Genomic DNA, 12,651 nt, shown 5'->3' with positions numbered 1-12,651 from the left:
ACAGATTCCTGAGTTGGGAAACCCCAGAGAAAAGGGACATTGCTGCTGCCTACATGTTTGGACTGGTGGCTATTTTTTAATCCAGTTTAACTAGTGTATGTATTTATTTATAATTTTATTGGAGACTTAATGTTTTATAGCGTAGTTGTTGACACCTGGGTGCAGTCTCTCATTTCCCTGTGTTAGTGTCTGCACATCGTCCTCATTCTCAATTTAGGCCCCTTTCCACCATCCTGTACCACCAGGAACCCAACCCCAGCCCCACCCTCCCTACCCTACTTTCCTCAGAGTCCTTTGCCTTCTGTGCACTACACCGAACCAGGCCTGTCCAGCTTTGGCTCATAGCACCACAGCTCATAACAGCCCAAATCTGGAAGCAACCCAGATGTCCAATGACAGATGAGTAACTGAGAACGTCATGCTGTGGCTACAGGGTGGAGTACTATGCAGGTGTGTAAAATGATGAAGCCGTCTCCTTCGCCTCATCTTGCAGGGAGCTTGAAGGAATAACATTAAGTCAAACCAACAGAGAAAGATAAATACCCGAAGATCTCACTCATATATGTCACTAAAGAAACAAGGATAGAGAGGGAAGTATTAATTTTAGCTGCCATCAGGCTTGTTGTTGGTACTTGGTACTGCAGGATGATTCCACTGTTCCCTTCCTTCCTTCCCTCCTTCCTTCCTTCCTTCCTTCCTTCCTTCCTTCCTTCCTTCCTTTCTTTCTTTCTCTTTTTCCATCCTCCCTCCCTTCTTACCTCCTTCTCTCTCTCCTGCCCACTCTGTCCTTTCCTATCTATCCATCCATCATCTACCTTTCTCTCATCTATCCTTTATCATCTATCTTCTATATTTACTATAAACAGAGAGAACTTGAGAAGAAAGGGGAAGATGAAAAGAGGCTGAAAGAGGCTGGGCAGTGGTGCACCCAGTTATACAAAGCAAATGAGGACTTCCTCAAGGGTCCTGGTTCGAGCCCCCACCCCATCTGCAGGGTACAGTTCCTACCACCAGAGCTCTGTATCTCATCCCCTCCCCCTCATAGCTTTCCTATTCTTTATCCCTCTGGGAGTATGGACCCAGGGTCATTATGGGATGCAGAAGGTGGAAGGTCTGGCTTCTGTAATTGCTTCCTCTCTGAACATGGGTGTTGACAGGTGGATCCATACTCCCAGCCTGTCTCTCTCTTTCCCTAGTGGGGCAGGGGTCTGGGGAAGCAGGGCTCCAGGACATGTTGGTGGGGTCATCTTCCCAGGGAAGTAAGGTCGGCATCATGGTAGCATCTGGAACCTGGTGGCTGAAAAGGAATTAAGCCATACAAATTCTTGTTTAATCATGAACCTAAAGGCAAGAATATTGCAGATGAAGATTTGAGGTCTCCATTTTGGAAAAAACTAGCAGGTCTATTTTAGATCTATTCCAAAGGGCCCCTGACTTTATTAGTTTTTGCCTGAGCCTGACATCTGATATGCAGTTGGAGACAGGTTATTGTCTGGGGAATTGATGTCATGGCCAGAAAAAGGGCCAGAAAGCTGGATCAGGGAAGAGAGTAGCTCCCAAATATGGGAAAAGTGTATAAATATTGTAAACAATAAGCCCCATCAATTTGATCTGGGGCCCATATTCAGCACAGGAGCCTGTGTAACCTCTACATCCCTGTAGGTCTGAGCTCATATTCTGCAGTCATGAGTAGGAACATTCTGAGTTGCACCAATTTCAGGGCCCATCTTCTTCAGGGGGTAGACGGAGTATGTTATCCAACCCACCCTTTGGAGGATGGAATATTTTCTACCATTGTTCGTACACATTGAGGGCAAGGTGCTATTGTGGGCCCCCAAAGGGGTCCATTATGTTGTTCCTGATAGAGATGAACAGTTATAATAGAGAGTGGGGTCTATTTGATGTCTAGGCTCATCGTGTTTGTATGGGCTTCCCAGGACTCCCTGACTAGGGCCCCAGCTGATGGAGTGAAGACCCGTGTCTTTTTTCTTTGAGCTTCCTGAGTCTGTTGACCAGAAATGCTAATTTAATCTATGCAGGATGGAGTAGGTTTCCTAATTATTGACCTGATTTGCATTTACGTTTACCATGGCTCCACTACCAAAACTGACCCCCAGGCTAACTCTAGGCCTCTGACTGGGGAATCTGTCTCTTCTGTAGAAAGGGATTTCCAGTGGCGGAAAGCAGATTTGGCTGTAGTATATTATGGCGCTCGACTCTGTGTGAGGGAGTTACCCAGTTCTCAGTTTATTCTAGCTCACAGTTCTGGAGTGCTGAGGGTGAAGCTTATGCACTGCTATTTTTTTTTCTCCTTCTTCCTTCTTTTTTTCTTTTCTTCTTCTGCCTCCAGGGTTATCACTTGGGATCTGCACCTCCATTGCAAAGCCATCACTCCTGGCAGTCATTTTTTTCCATTTTTATTCTTTTTCTTTTTCTTCCTACTTTTTTTTTTTTTTATTTGACAGGACAGAGAGAAATTGAGAGGGGTGGGTAGATAGAAATATAGAGAAAGATAAACACCAGCAGACCTTCTTCACCACTTGTGAAGCGGTCCCCTTTCAGGTGAGGAGGGGTACTTGAACCCAAGTCCTTGTGGTTGCTGGTATGTGCTGGTAACCTGGTACAACAGTGCCCTCCCCCCTCTGGTATTTTCTTTTGATCCACCCTTAGGATGTTTTCAACTCATTTCTTAGCATCTTGAGTGGAGGAGCCATGTCTCACAATGTCAAGACTATTGTCCCAAATACTTTAGTCTTTGGTGTTTTACTTGGCTACTCATTAGTTGAATGAACGTACAATCACAACCTGACTCATTAGTTGAATGAACGCACAATCACAACCTGACTCATTAGTTGAATGAACGTACAATCACAACCTGACTTCTCTGAATGCCTTTCTTTCTCTGCTGATGTGCCCCACACATGCCTGTGGTTGGCCCCCAGATTACGTGAGATTGTATATGTGAAAACACGCAGCTAGCTCCCCACCAGAAAGCTGATGAATACATAGCCATCCACTGCCATGGACTGACTTTCACTTTCTATTGGTGACCTTGGATAAAATAACTGAGCCCACCTTTGGGATGCTATTAATGAATGTTAACAATACAAAGAGTGCAAACTCTACCACTCATCAGTTCATTTAGTTTATAGTCCCAAAGTCTGAGATGATGATTATTATTATTATTATTTATTATTATTTTGCCTCCAGGATTGTCTCTGGGGCTCGGTACCTGCACTATGAATCCACTGCTCCTAGAGGCCATTTTTTTCCTATTGTTGTTGTTATTGCTGTTGTTGCTTTTATTATTGCTGCTGCTGCTATTGTTTGATAGGACAGAGAAAAATCGAGAGAGGAGGGGAAGACAGAGAGGGGGGAGAGAACGACAGACACCTGGCAGACCTGCTTCACTGCTTGTGAATCGATCTCCCTGCAGGCGGGGAGCAGGGGGTCAAACCAGGATCCTTGCTGTGGTCCTTGTGCCTTGCTCTATGTGCACTGCAGCCTGGCCCACCTTGGACATGACTTTTTAGAGAGAGACAGGAGATACAAAGAGATGGAGAGACAACACAGCATTGCTCTACCCACTGTGGGGCTTCCCCTGGTGCTTCCCAAGGTGCTTCTGTTAGAGGTGAGGTCTCCTTAGGGAAGACCACCCCTTCCTGGTGCAACTGTAGTTGGCAGGGTGGCCCCTGAGGTGGTATAGTGGATAAAGCATTGGACTTTCAAGCATGAGGTCCTGAGTTCAGTCCCGGCTGCACATGTACCAGAATGAAGCCTTGTTCTTTCTCTCCTCCTATCTTTCTCATTAATAAATAAATAATATATTTTTAAAAATGGCCAACAGTGGCCAGAAGTGTCCCCCCCACCTGATTGCAAAGCTGTAAATGCTCTAGAGGCTGGGGTCTACATGCCTCTTTCTTCTCCATCTATCTCCTTACTTTCCCTCAATCATGTTCAACCCCCTGCAACATGACTGTCTTTTTTGATGATTCTTTCATATGAAGGACTGTCAAAGATGCTCAGAATGTAGCTTGGAGGGGATCTTCCCTGTTGTTTTTTTTCACTCCCCTTCAACTCTCCCATGGAGTCCTGGGCCTCAAACTCTGGTCCCTGAAGTATGGCAAGGCCTGCATTCTCCTGTGTAAGCTATCTCCTAATAATAAACATTATGTTAATCTACACACACACACACACACACACACACACACACACACACACACACACACATCACTGCCTATCATGAGCCTTCTAACATCCTATACGCTCCACACCATAGTTCTTATTAGAATATGTTCTGTACAGTGTATCACATCAAAGTCAAAGACTCTGGGGTGGGGGAGGGTTCAGGTCCTGGAACATGATGGCAGAGGAGGACCTAGTGGGGGTTGAACTGTTATGTGGAAAACTGGGAAATATTACACATGTACTAACTACTGTATTTTACTGTTGACTATAAGACATTAATCCCCCAAATAAAGAAGAAAAATGTGTTCTGTAATTGCTTCATTGAGTCCTTTATTTTCTCGCAGTCTATCACTGGAGCTCTGTGCCAGAACTATGACTCCACCACTCCGAGTGGCCATTTTGTATTGGGTAGGACAGAGAGAAATTGAGAGAGGAGCAGGAGATAGAGAGAGAGAGAGAGAGAGAGAGAGAGAAAGACAGACATCTGCAGACCTGCTTCACCACCCGTAATGTGTCCCCACTATAAGTGTGGCTTCATTATGTCATCATTATTGTCCATCACCTACACAAGGGGCCCCATCCATCCTTCCATCCCCCAGCACCTGGAGCATTGCCACAGTCCACATTATTCATGGCACTGTGACAGAAGAGGCCACTGCTGCTGGGTACTCACTGCTGCAGCACACAGTTCAGCTTAGTAACTCGATTTCTCAGGAGCATTGGCAGAAACCCTACCCTCAGATCAGGGTTAGCCCACTGCAGAGCTCCAAGGGCTGCTAGCCACTCTGGAGTCTGTGAGTGACCTCCCCCACACCCCTGCCCACTCTAAGGTACATCTTTTGCTGTGCAAGGATCCCACTGGGAACTAGGACACCTCCCCTCAAAGCTCTATCTGCAGCACAGACTCAAGGGCAGAGGGAACTCCAATCCAGGAACATCCAGGCAAAGGATTCAGTGCCTGGGTAATTAGTAGCTCAAGGAACTGCTGGGTAGCCAGGTCACTGAAACGGAGTCTGTGTGGTGATAAGATCTTCCAGGAAAATGTGAAGTGCCATCAGTCACAACTCCCTTCAGCCTTTGCAGCTGGAGAGCGGCTGTTGTGGGAGCAGATAGGAAAGGGAGTGGAATATGGAACTCTGGTGGTGGAAACTGTGTGGAATTGTATCCCTCTTATCCTACCATTGGTCCATTGGTCTTGTTGGTCATCATTCATTCAGTAAATTATAAAAAGAAAGAGAGAAACAGAAAAAAAAGAAAGAAAGAAGGAAAGAAAGAAAGAAAGAAAGGAAGAAAGGAAGGAAGGAAGGAAGGAAGGAAGGAAGGAAGGAAGGAAGGAAGGAAGGAAGGAAGGGCATGTTAAGGGGAATGTCTGGATTTCCAATTAGTTCTGGATTTATCCCAGGCAGGATCTCCCTCTCACCCTCCCTTCCTCCTTGGGGTTGAGGCTGCTATGAAATATTTGACTAAAGAGGTGCTGACAAGAAGCTGTTTGTAGTTTTCCTCTGGGAACCAAAGCCGCAAGATGGTTCTCCAAAAGACTTATTTCCTAGCTGTCATCTAGATTCCCTTGCTGGGCTACAGTGAGTTTTCTTCTGGGAAAGGACAGTGAAATATACCACAGGAGGGGCTGGGGGTAGTACGGAGGGGTGCTAGGGCTAGAACCTTATACTTTGCTTTGAATATTATTTTATTTTACTTTTTATTCATTAACTTTTCTATTAGGGAGGGAGAAATAGAGACAAGGACAGACAAAGAGGAGAGACTCACCACGAGGCTCTACCATGGAGTTCACTAGTACATCTATGGTGCTTCCATGCGTCACTGATTCAAACCCTGGTACTTGGACTTAGTAAGGTTTACATTCTATAGGGTGAATTAGCTCCTTGCCACAAGGAGGCTTATTTTCTCCTGGTCACAAGGAGGCTTATATTTTGAAGATTTCTGAATGGCTCACATTATAAACTGACTCGTTCCCACACCTCCCTGATTTTCTTTTTCTTTTTTAAAATTTTTTATTAGTGATTTAATAATGATTGACAAGATTTTTAAGGTAACAGGAGTATAATCCCATATATTCCCCACCTCTAGAGTTCCATGTCCCATCCCCTCCATTGGAAGATTCCCTATTCTCTTTTTTTTTTGAACAGTAAAATAAAGTCTTTATTTACAAAAAAAAAATTACCTATTTTCTTAGAAAAAGTATTGAACTTATTTATTCTTTTTTTTTATTTATGAAAGGAGACATTAACAAAACCATAGGATAAGAAGGGTACAACTCCATATAATTCCCACCACCCGATCTCCATATCCCATCCTCTCCAGCACTTATTTATTCTTTTTTTTATTTATTTAAGAAAGGAGACATTAACAATACCAGAGAATAAGAGGGGTACAATTCCGCACAATTCCCATAACCCGATCTTCACATCCCACCCCCTCCCCTGATAGCTTTTCCATTCTCTATCCCTCTGGGAGTATGGATCCAAGATTCCCTATTCTTTATCTCTGGGATAATGGACCAAAATTCTTTATGGGGTGCAGAAGGTGGAAGGTCTGGCTTCTGTAATTGCTTCTCCACTTGACATAGACGTTGGCAGGTGGATCCCTAACCCCAGCCTGTCTCTATCTTTTCCTAGCGGAGCAGGGGTCTGGAGAGGTGAGGTTCCAGGACATATTGTCGAGATCCTCTACACAGGGAAGTCAGGATAGAATGATAGCAGCATCTGCAACTCGGTGACTAAAAGGTTTTCAGGATTGGTGAACATTAAGTATGATTAGTTTAGTAGTTCAGACCAAAACCCATAAAACACTGAGGTAACTCAGACCACAGGTGGCTCAGGCTCATGCAATCAGACCAAAGTGGTACTTTTTGCTCAGTAAAAAGGAAAAAAATCTTTCTCTTGTGTCTTCCTCTACTTCCTTTCTTCTCTTCATTTCTCCATTTCCTTCTCATCCCTTCACCTCCTTCCTCTTCTCTCATCTTTTCCTTCCTTCTCTCCTCCCTTTTTTCTCACGTTTTCTCCTTTCTCCCTTCCCTCCTTTACTTCTCTTCCCGTACATCAACAACTAGTTTTGTGAATAAGATCATGGAATTTGAGGGTTGTTTTTTTCTAATCTGAGGCCAAGAGCTTTTGTCTATCACCCTTTTTACATCAAGTTACATCAATCAATGATATTTCAATGTCCTGCAAGTGAGTGAGTGTGGGTCTGGGGGCATAGAAATAAGTGATTTGTTTTCAAGCTACCCAATATACTTAATAATGAGTTTGAAAATAATCCTGGGTTATTGAAAAAGTCATGGCACATTTTTGCATAGAAAAACATGACATGACTTTTTCAATAACCCAATATATTTTTAAAATCAAGAGAGGTTAGTTACTCAAATCATCTCCAAAACCAAATCCCCTTTTTTCTTGTCTTTTTCAATTATATAGTTGTTTTTGCTCTCCTCTGTCTCAGCATCAGTCATTTTGTAAAAAGTGATCTTAAGTGTCTTAATCTTCTTCTTCTAGCATTTGCCCTTCTTCCGTAGCCAGTCAACAGCATCAGGTTGAAAGCTGTCAGGAGCTGCTTGTTGCTGGCTTTGATCCATGTGGATTCAGTCCGCTAGGAAGGATCCTCAGTTTCCCCAATGAATGGGGACTCACGGGATGCACCACGAGAAGGTCGATCCAATGCATCCAGTGTCTTAATGATTAATTATTGTTCTCTTCCTGGTCCTAAGATATATTAAAATAAAATCCCTTTCAGTTTTAATGTTATTTGAACTGAAGTTTATTTCTCTCCCCAGCTAATAGGTGTAAATTAAAATCTCTTTCTAAATTCTGTCTTCATAATATGGGTGTTAACTAGAATTGTCAACTATCACTCTTCATCTTTCCTCTCTTGATTACAAACCCGTAGCTGGTATTAGGGAAAAACTAATCTTTCTCTACCCTTTCAGATGCATACCGCTGGAAAGATAATTAAACTAACATGAAAGCAACTAGGAAGAGAAAAGATACATTTTCATTTTGTGTTCAGGGAGGTCTTCAGACAGAATACTCAGAGTTGTCCTCTGGTCACTCCAGTTAAGTTGCCCAGTCTCTACAGTGGGGACAATACACCTGAAGGGAAAAAAATGAACAAAGCTTCAGGTAAGGCAGAAATTTGACTTGTTCTAAACTGACAATCTAGGAGATGTTTCCATAGACACTGTTCTAGGTCTTAAGGACAGAGAAAATCATCAATGTCCTGTCCTAGAGGCACTCCCTGTTCTGAGCATGCAGGCGTTCTGCTGAAGCACATTTTCTGCATTAAGGATGAGAACCATTCTGAGAAGAGCCGTTGTCCCTGTCAACTCAGCCTGGGCAAGGCCTAGGGAAATCACCTGAGTGAGTAGGTCCTTCATTATTATTATTATTGTTATTTATTGATTTATTATTGGATAGAGACAGAGAGAAATTAAGTGGGGAGAGGGAGACAGAGAGGGAGAGAGAAAGATAAACACCTGCAGACCTGCTTCACTACTTGTCAAGCTTTCACCTGGCAGGTGGGGACCAAGGGCTTGAACCTGGGTCCTTGCACACTGCAGTGTGTGGACTTAACCAGATATGCCACCACCAGATCCCTTGTGAGCATATCGTTTGTGCCCATGTTGGTGTGTCTACAACCTTCTGACTCCGTAGAGTGATAACTTAAATTGGATAATTATCTCATATTAGGGAAAGAATCCAGCTTTCTCCCTCACTTTGAGGGATTCTCCAAGGTTCCTTTTGTCTTTCACTTTTCCTGCTCTAGTTTCCTGCTTTAGCATCAAATTAAGAATCATAGATTCTTTTTTCTTTCTCCACCATGTTTGGGTTCCTTGAGTTCACACAAGATGTTGATTTGGGAAACCATCCAATGAATCCTTGTCCTGAGGCAGGAAATGAGGCTGGAAATGGAAGGGGTCAGTGGGGTGTAATGTCAGGCCTGCTATCACTGGGAAGTTGGATTTAGTTGTTTCTCTGGACTCTGAGAAGCTGTGTTAGAACACATCACCAAAGTCATCTTCACTGAAAGGTAGTGAAGTTGAGATGTTCTTTTACCCCCTTTCCATCTGTTGTTGACTGACACCTAATTCATGGACTCAATGCATCTGGTCTGAATGCTTCATGACCAGAAATCTACTCCTAGGGAGAGTGGCCTGGTGTCTAGACAGACATCCTCTGATGTAGACTTAATAAGAAGCATTTGGCTGGGTACTGACATGTTAGTCACACTCCCAACTCCACCTCTGGCTGGCCTTTTCTCTGCCCTTAGATGAGTCAAATCCCTCTTTCTTTGGTCAGAAAACATGAGACACTTGATAGACAGGTTTTTCTAAAGGTTGGGTAATAATGGACATGATTAGTCAATAATTTGTTCTGCCTTATATCTTAATTCTTTTTCAGCCACTAGGTTCCAGATGCTATCATGATGATAAGCTGACTTCTCTGGGCAGATGACCCCACCAATATGTCCTGGATCCCCATCTCCCCAGATCCCTACTTTACTAGGGAAAGAGAGAGACAGCCTTGGAGTATGGATCAACCTGCCAATGCCCATGTTCAGCAGGGAAGCAGTTACAGAAGCCAGACCTTCCACCTTCTGCACCCCATAATGACCCTAGATTCATGCTCCCAGAGAGACAAAGAATAGGAAAGCTTTCAAGGGAGGGAATTGGATATCGAGTCTGGTGGTGGGAATTACATGAAATTGTACCCATCTTATCCTATAGTCTTGTCAATGCTTCTGTTTTATAAAGAAAGAAATTTAAAAAATAACTTTGAGATGAAGAAGGATAAGGTGAGGCCCATTCCACTCTTGGTATCTCTCTTATCACATTGTATCTGGTAGTAGGGCAGTGGAGTGCCAAGCACAGGGACCATTCACAGCTCTCACACTGCTTATTTCCTTCATTCTTCATCTTTTGCTCTCTCCCACGACTGGGAATGCTGCCAGAGGAATGGACCATACAGATAAAATAAGCTAGCTATAATGCTTTGAGGAACTTCTTCTGTGAGCCCTCTTAGAGCCCTAGATGAGTTGGGCCAACCTTCTGGGTAGCAGGACACAGATGAAGGGATTGTGAGTGTGTGCTTCTGTGTGAACAGACATGTGTGCATGTCTCTCAGTATGGACTGAGAACAAGGGAACGTGTTTATTTTATAGAAAAACATAATTTTTCTTGTTGTAGATTAGCAAGTCACATCCCATTATTTAACAAACACAGAAAGAGTACTTTTATATGCAGAACTTATTTATTTATTCCTTTAGTGCTGATTTATTAAGATCACAATTACAGGGGAACAGCAATGGAGATGTAGAACCAACTGTGGTAAATTGGTGAGTCTTAGGTGAGCTTCTCCCCATTTTTTAATTTTTTTTTTTATTTAAGAAAGGAGACATTAACAAAATCATAAGATGGGGGGAGGGATACAACTCCACACAATTCCCGCCACCCAATCTCCATATCCCATCCCCTCCCCAGTAGCTTTCCCATTCTCTATCCCTCTGGGAGCATGGAACCCGGGTCATTGTGGGTTGCAGAAGGTAGGAGGTCTGGCTTCTGTAACTGCTTCCCCACTGACCATGGGCGTTGACTGGTCGATCCATACTCCCAGTCTGCCTCTCTCTTTCCCTAGTAGGGTGAGTCTTGGGAAGAGGAGCTCCAGGACACATTGGTGGGGTCTTCAGTCCAAGGAAGCCCCCAGAAGTGGTGAGTCCAAGCTGGAAAACTCCCAGACCAGCACTCGCCATTCCTGTGTAAGGTCTTTTAGTCCCAGGAATCTCTCCTTCAGCCTGTTTCTGTCCAGAAGCCACAGGAGTTTGTATTTACCTGTGGCTTAGTGAGTTCTTGAAGATGTACTGGTCTTAAATAGTTGAACCTACAGGTATTAATTATCCTTGATTTTCATAGTTGATTGGGCTTTCAGTTCTCTAATTGCCTCAAGATAATCAGTATTTTCCTTGGGGGGTCTCAACTGATGTTTCCCTAATACTGCCATTCCTTTCCTCCAATATTGTTTTCATTTCTGTGATTAATAAGTTTATTATTGCTTGCATAATTTTCTTATCTATGGTTACTTCTGGCTGATTTGAAGTTTCTTCTGGGCTCTTGTCTTCATTCATTGGAGTAGCAGTTTTATCTGTTTTTGATCTACCCATTTTTTTTATTTATGTGTTTCTTTTTTTATGCTCTCTTGTTCCTCAGTTGTTGTGCCTTGAGTACAAGCAACACTGTACTAAATACCTTTATGACAATTGCACTCACCAACCTCAGGAATTACAGTAGCAATGGAAGCAAGTATTGAAGCAGTTTAATCACTACCAGTTAGCCAAACAATTTCTCCAGTCCGTGAAAAAATAGTAACCAAATCCCAGTGAAGAAGAAAGAGAAAAGAAAGAAGGGATAGCAAGAATAGACAGTTATGCAAATCTACTATCCACTGTATATTCTAGGGGTAACAAGAGGGAAAAGGGAACTAGAGCAGAGATACACACATAGAGAGTCCACTCTGAGTCAGATTTCTTCCCCAAAATAATTCACAAATTCAGAAAGGCAAAGAAGAAGGAAGGAAGAAGTGTATGACAAGATAAAAAAAAAAGAAAAAAGAGACAAGAGAGAGAAAAGAGAAAAGAAAAAGAGCTGTAATTAAAGAGCAGTGAAAGGAAAGTTTTTTTTTGATTACTTTATTTTTAATTTAATTTAATTTTTTTAATTAGCTAGGGAGAGGAGGGAGGGGAGAGTCTGTAGAGGAGGTAGGAGTAAGGAGACAAGTTCCTCCCACAATAGATAAGATGCCCACTACCCTAGCAATGAAAGATACCCTAAGAGTTAATTCTGATCAACCTAAAGGGGGGGGGGAGATATATGCCTTTATATAATATTAATAATAAAATAGAGTAGGGTAAAAAAAAAAACCCTGTCCCAGATTACCTCAGACCTCGTGATCAGAGCAGCTGATTGTTAAGAAAGAGAAAAGAAAAAAAAAAAAAAAACCTCAGGACTAGACAAGGATAGCTGAAATAGACAGTTATGCAAATCTACTATCCACTGTATAATCTAGGGGTGGCTAAAGGAGGAGGGAAGTTGAGCAGAGACACTCGCAGTGAGAGTCCACACTGAGTCAGAATTCTTCCCCAAAATAATTCCCAAATGTTTATCAGTGAATTCAAAAAAGCACACTGTTTGGTGGTGTGGGGGATGGGGCCTGTGGCTTTGGACTGTAGGATTAAGGAAGAAAGGATGGCAAGAATGAGAAAAAGAAAAAAAAAAAGAAAGAGAGAAAAAAGAAAAAGATAAGAAAAAGAACAGTCATAAAAGAGTGGTGAAAGGAAAGAGTTTATTTATTTATTTATTTTTAATTATTTAATTATCTATGCAGGGTGAGGTGGGGGGGTTGGCTACTTAGAAAGAAAAAAGGCTAGAGGTTTCAGAAGGGTATAGACTTAGAATGA

This window comes from Erinaceus europaeus, chromosome 1, assembly GCF_950295315.1.
Source record: "Erinaceus europaeus chromosome 1, mEriEur2.1, whole genome shotgun sequence".
In the NCBI taxonomy this organism is placed as follows: Eukaryota; Metazoa; Chordata; class Mammalia; order Eulipotyphla; family Erinaceidae; genus Erinaceus; species Erinaceus europaeus.
This window is presented reverse-complemented; position numbering follows the sequence as displayed.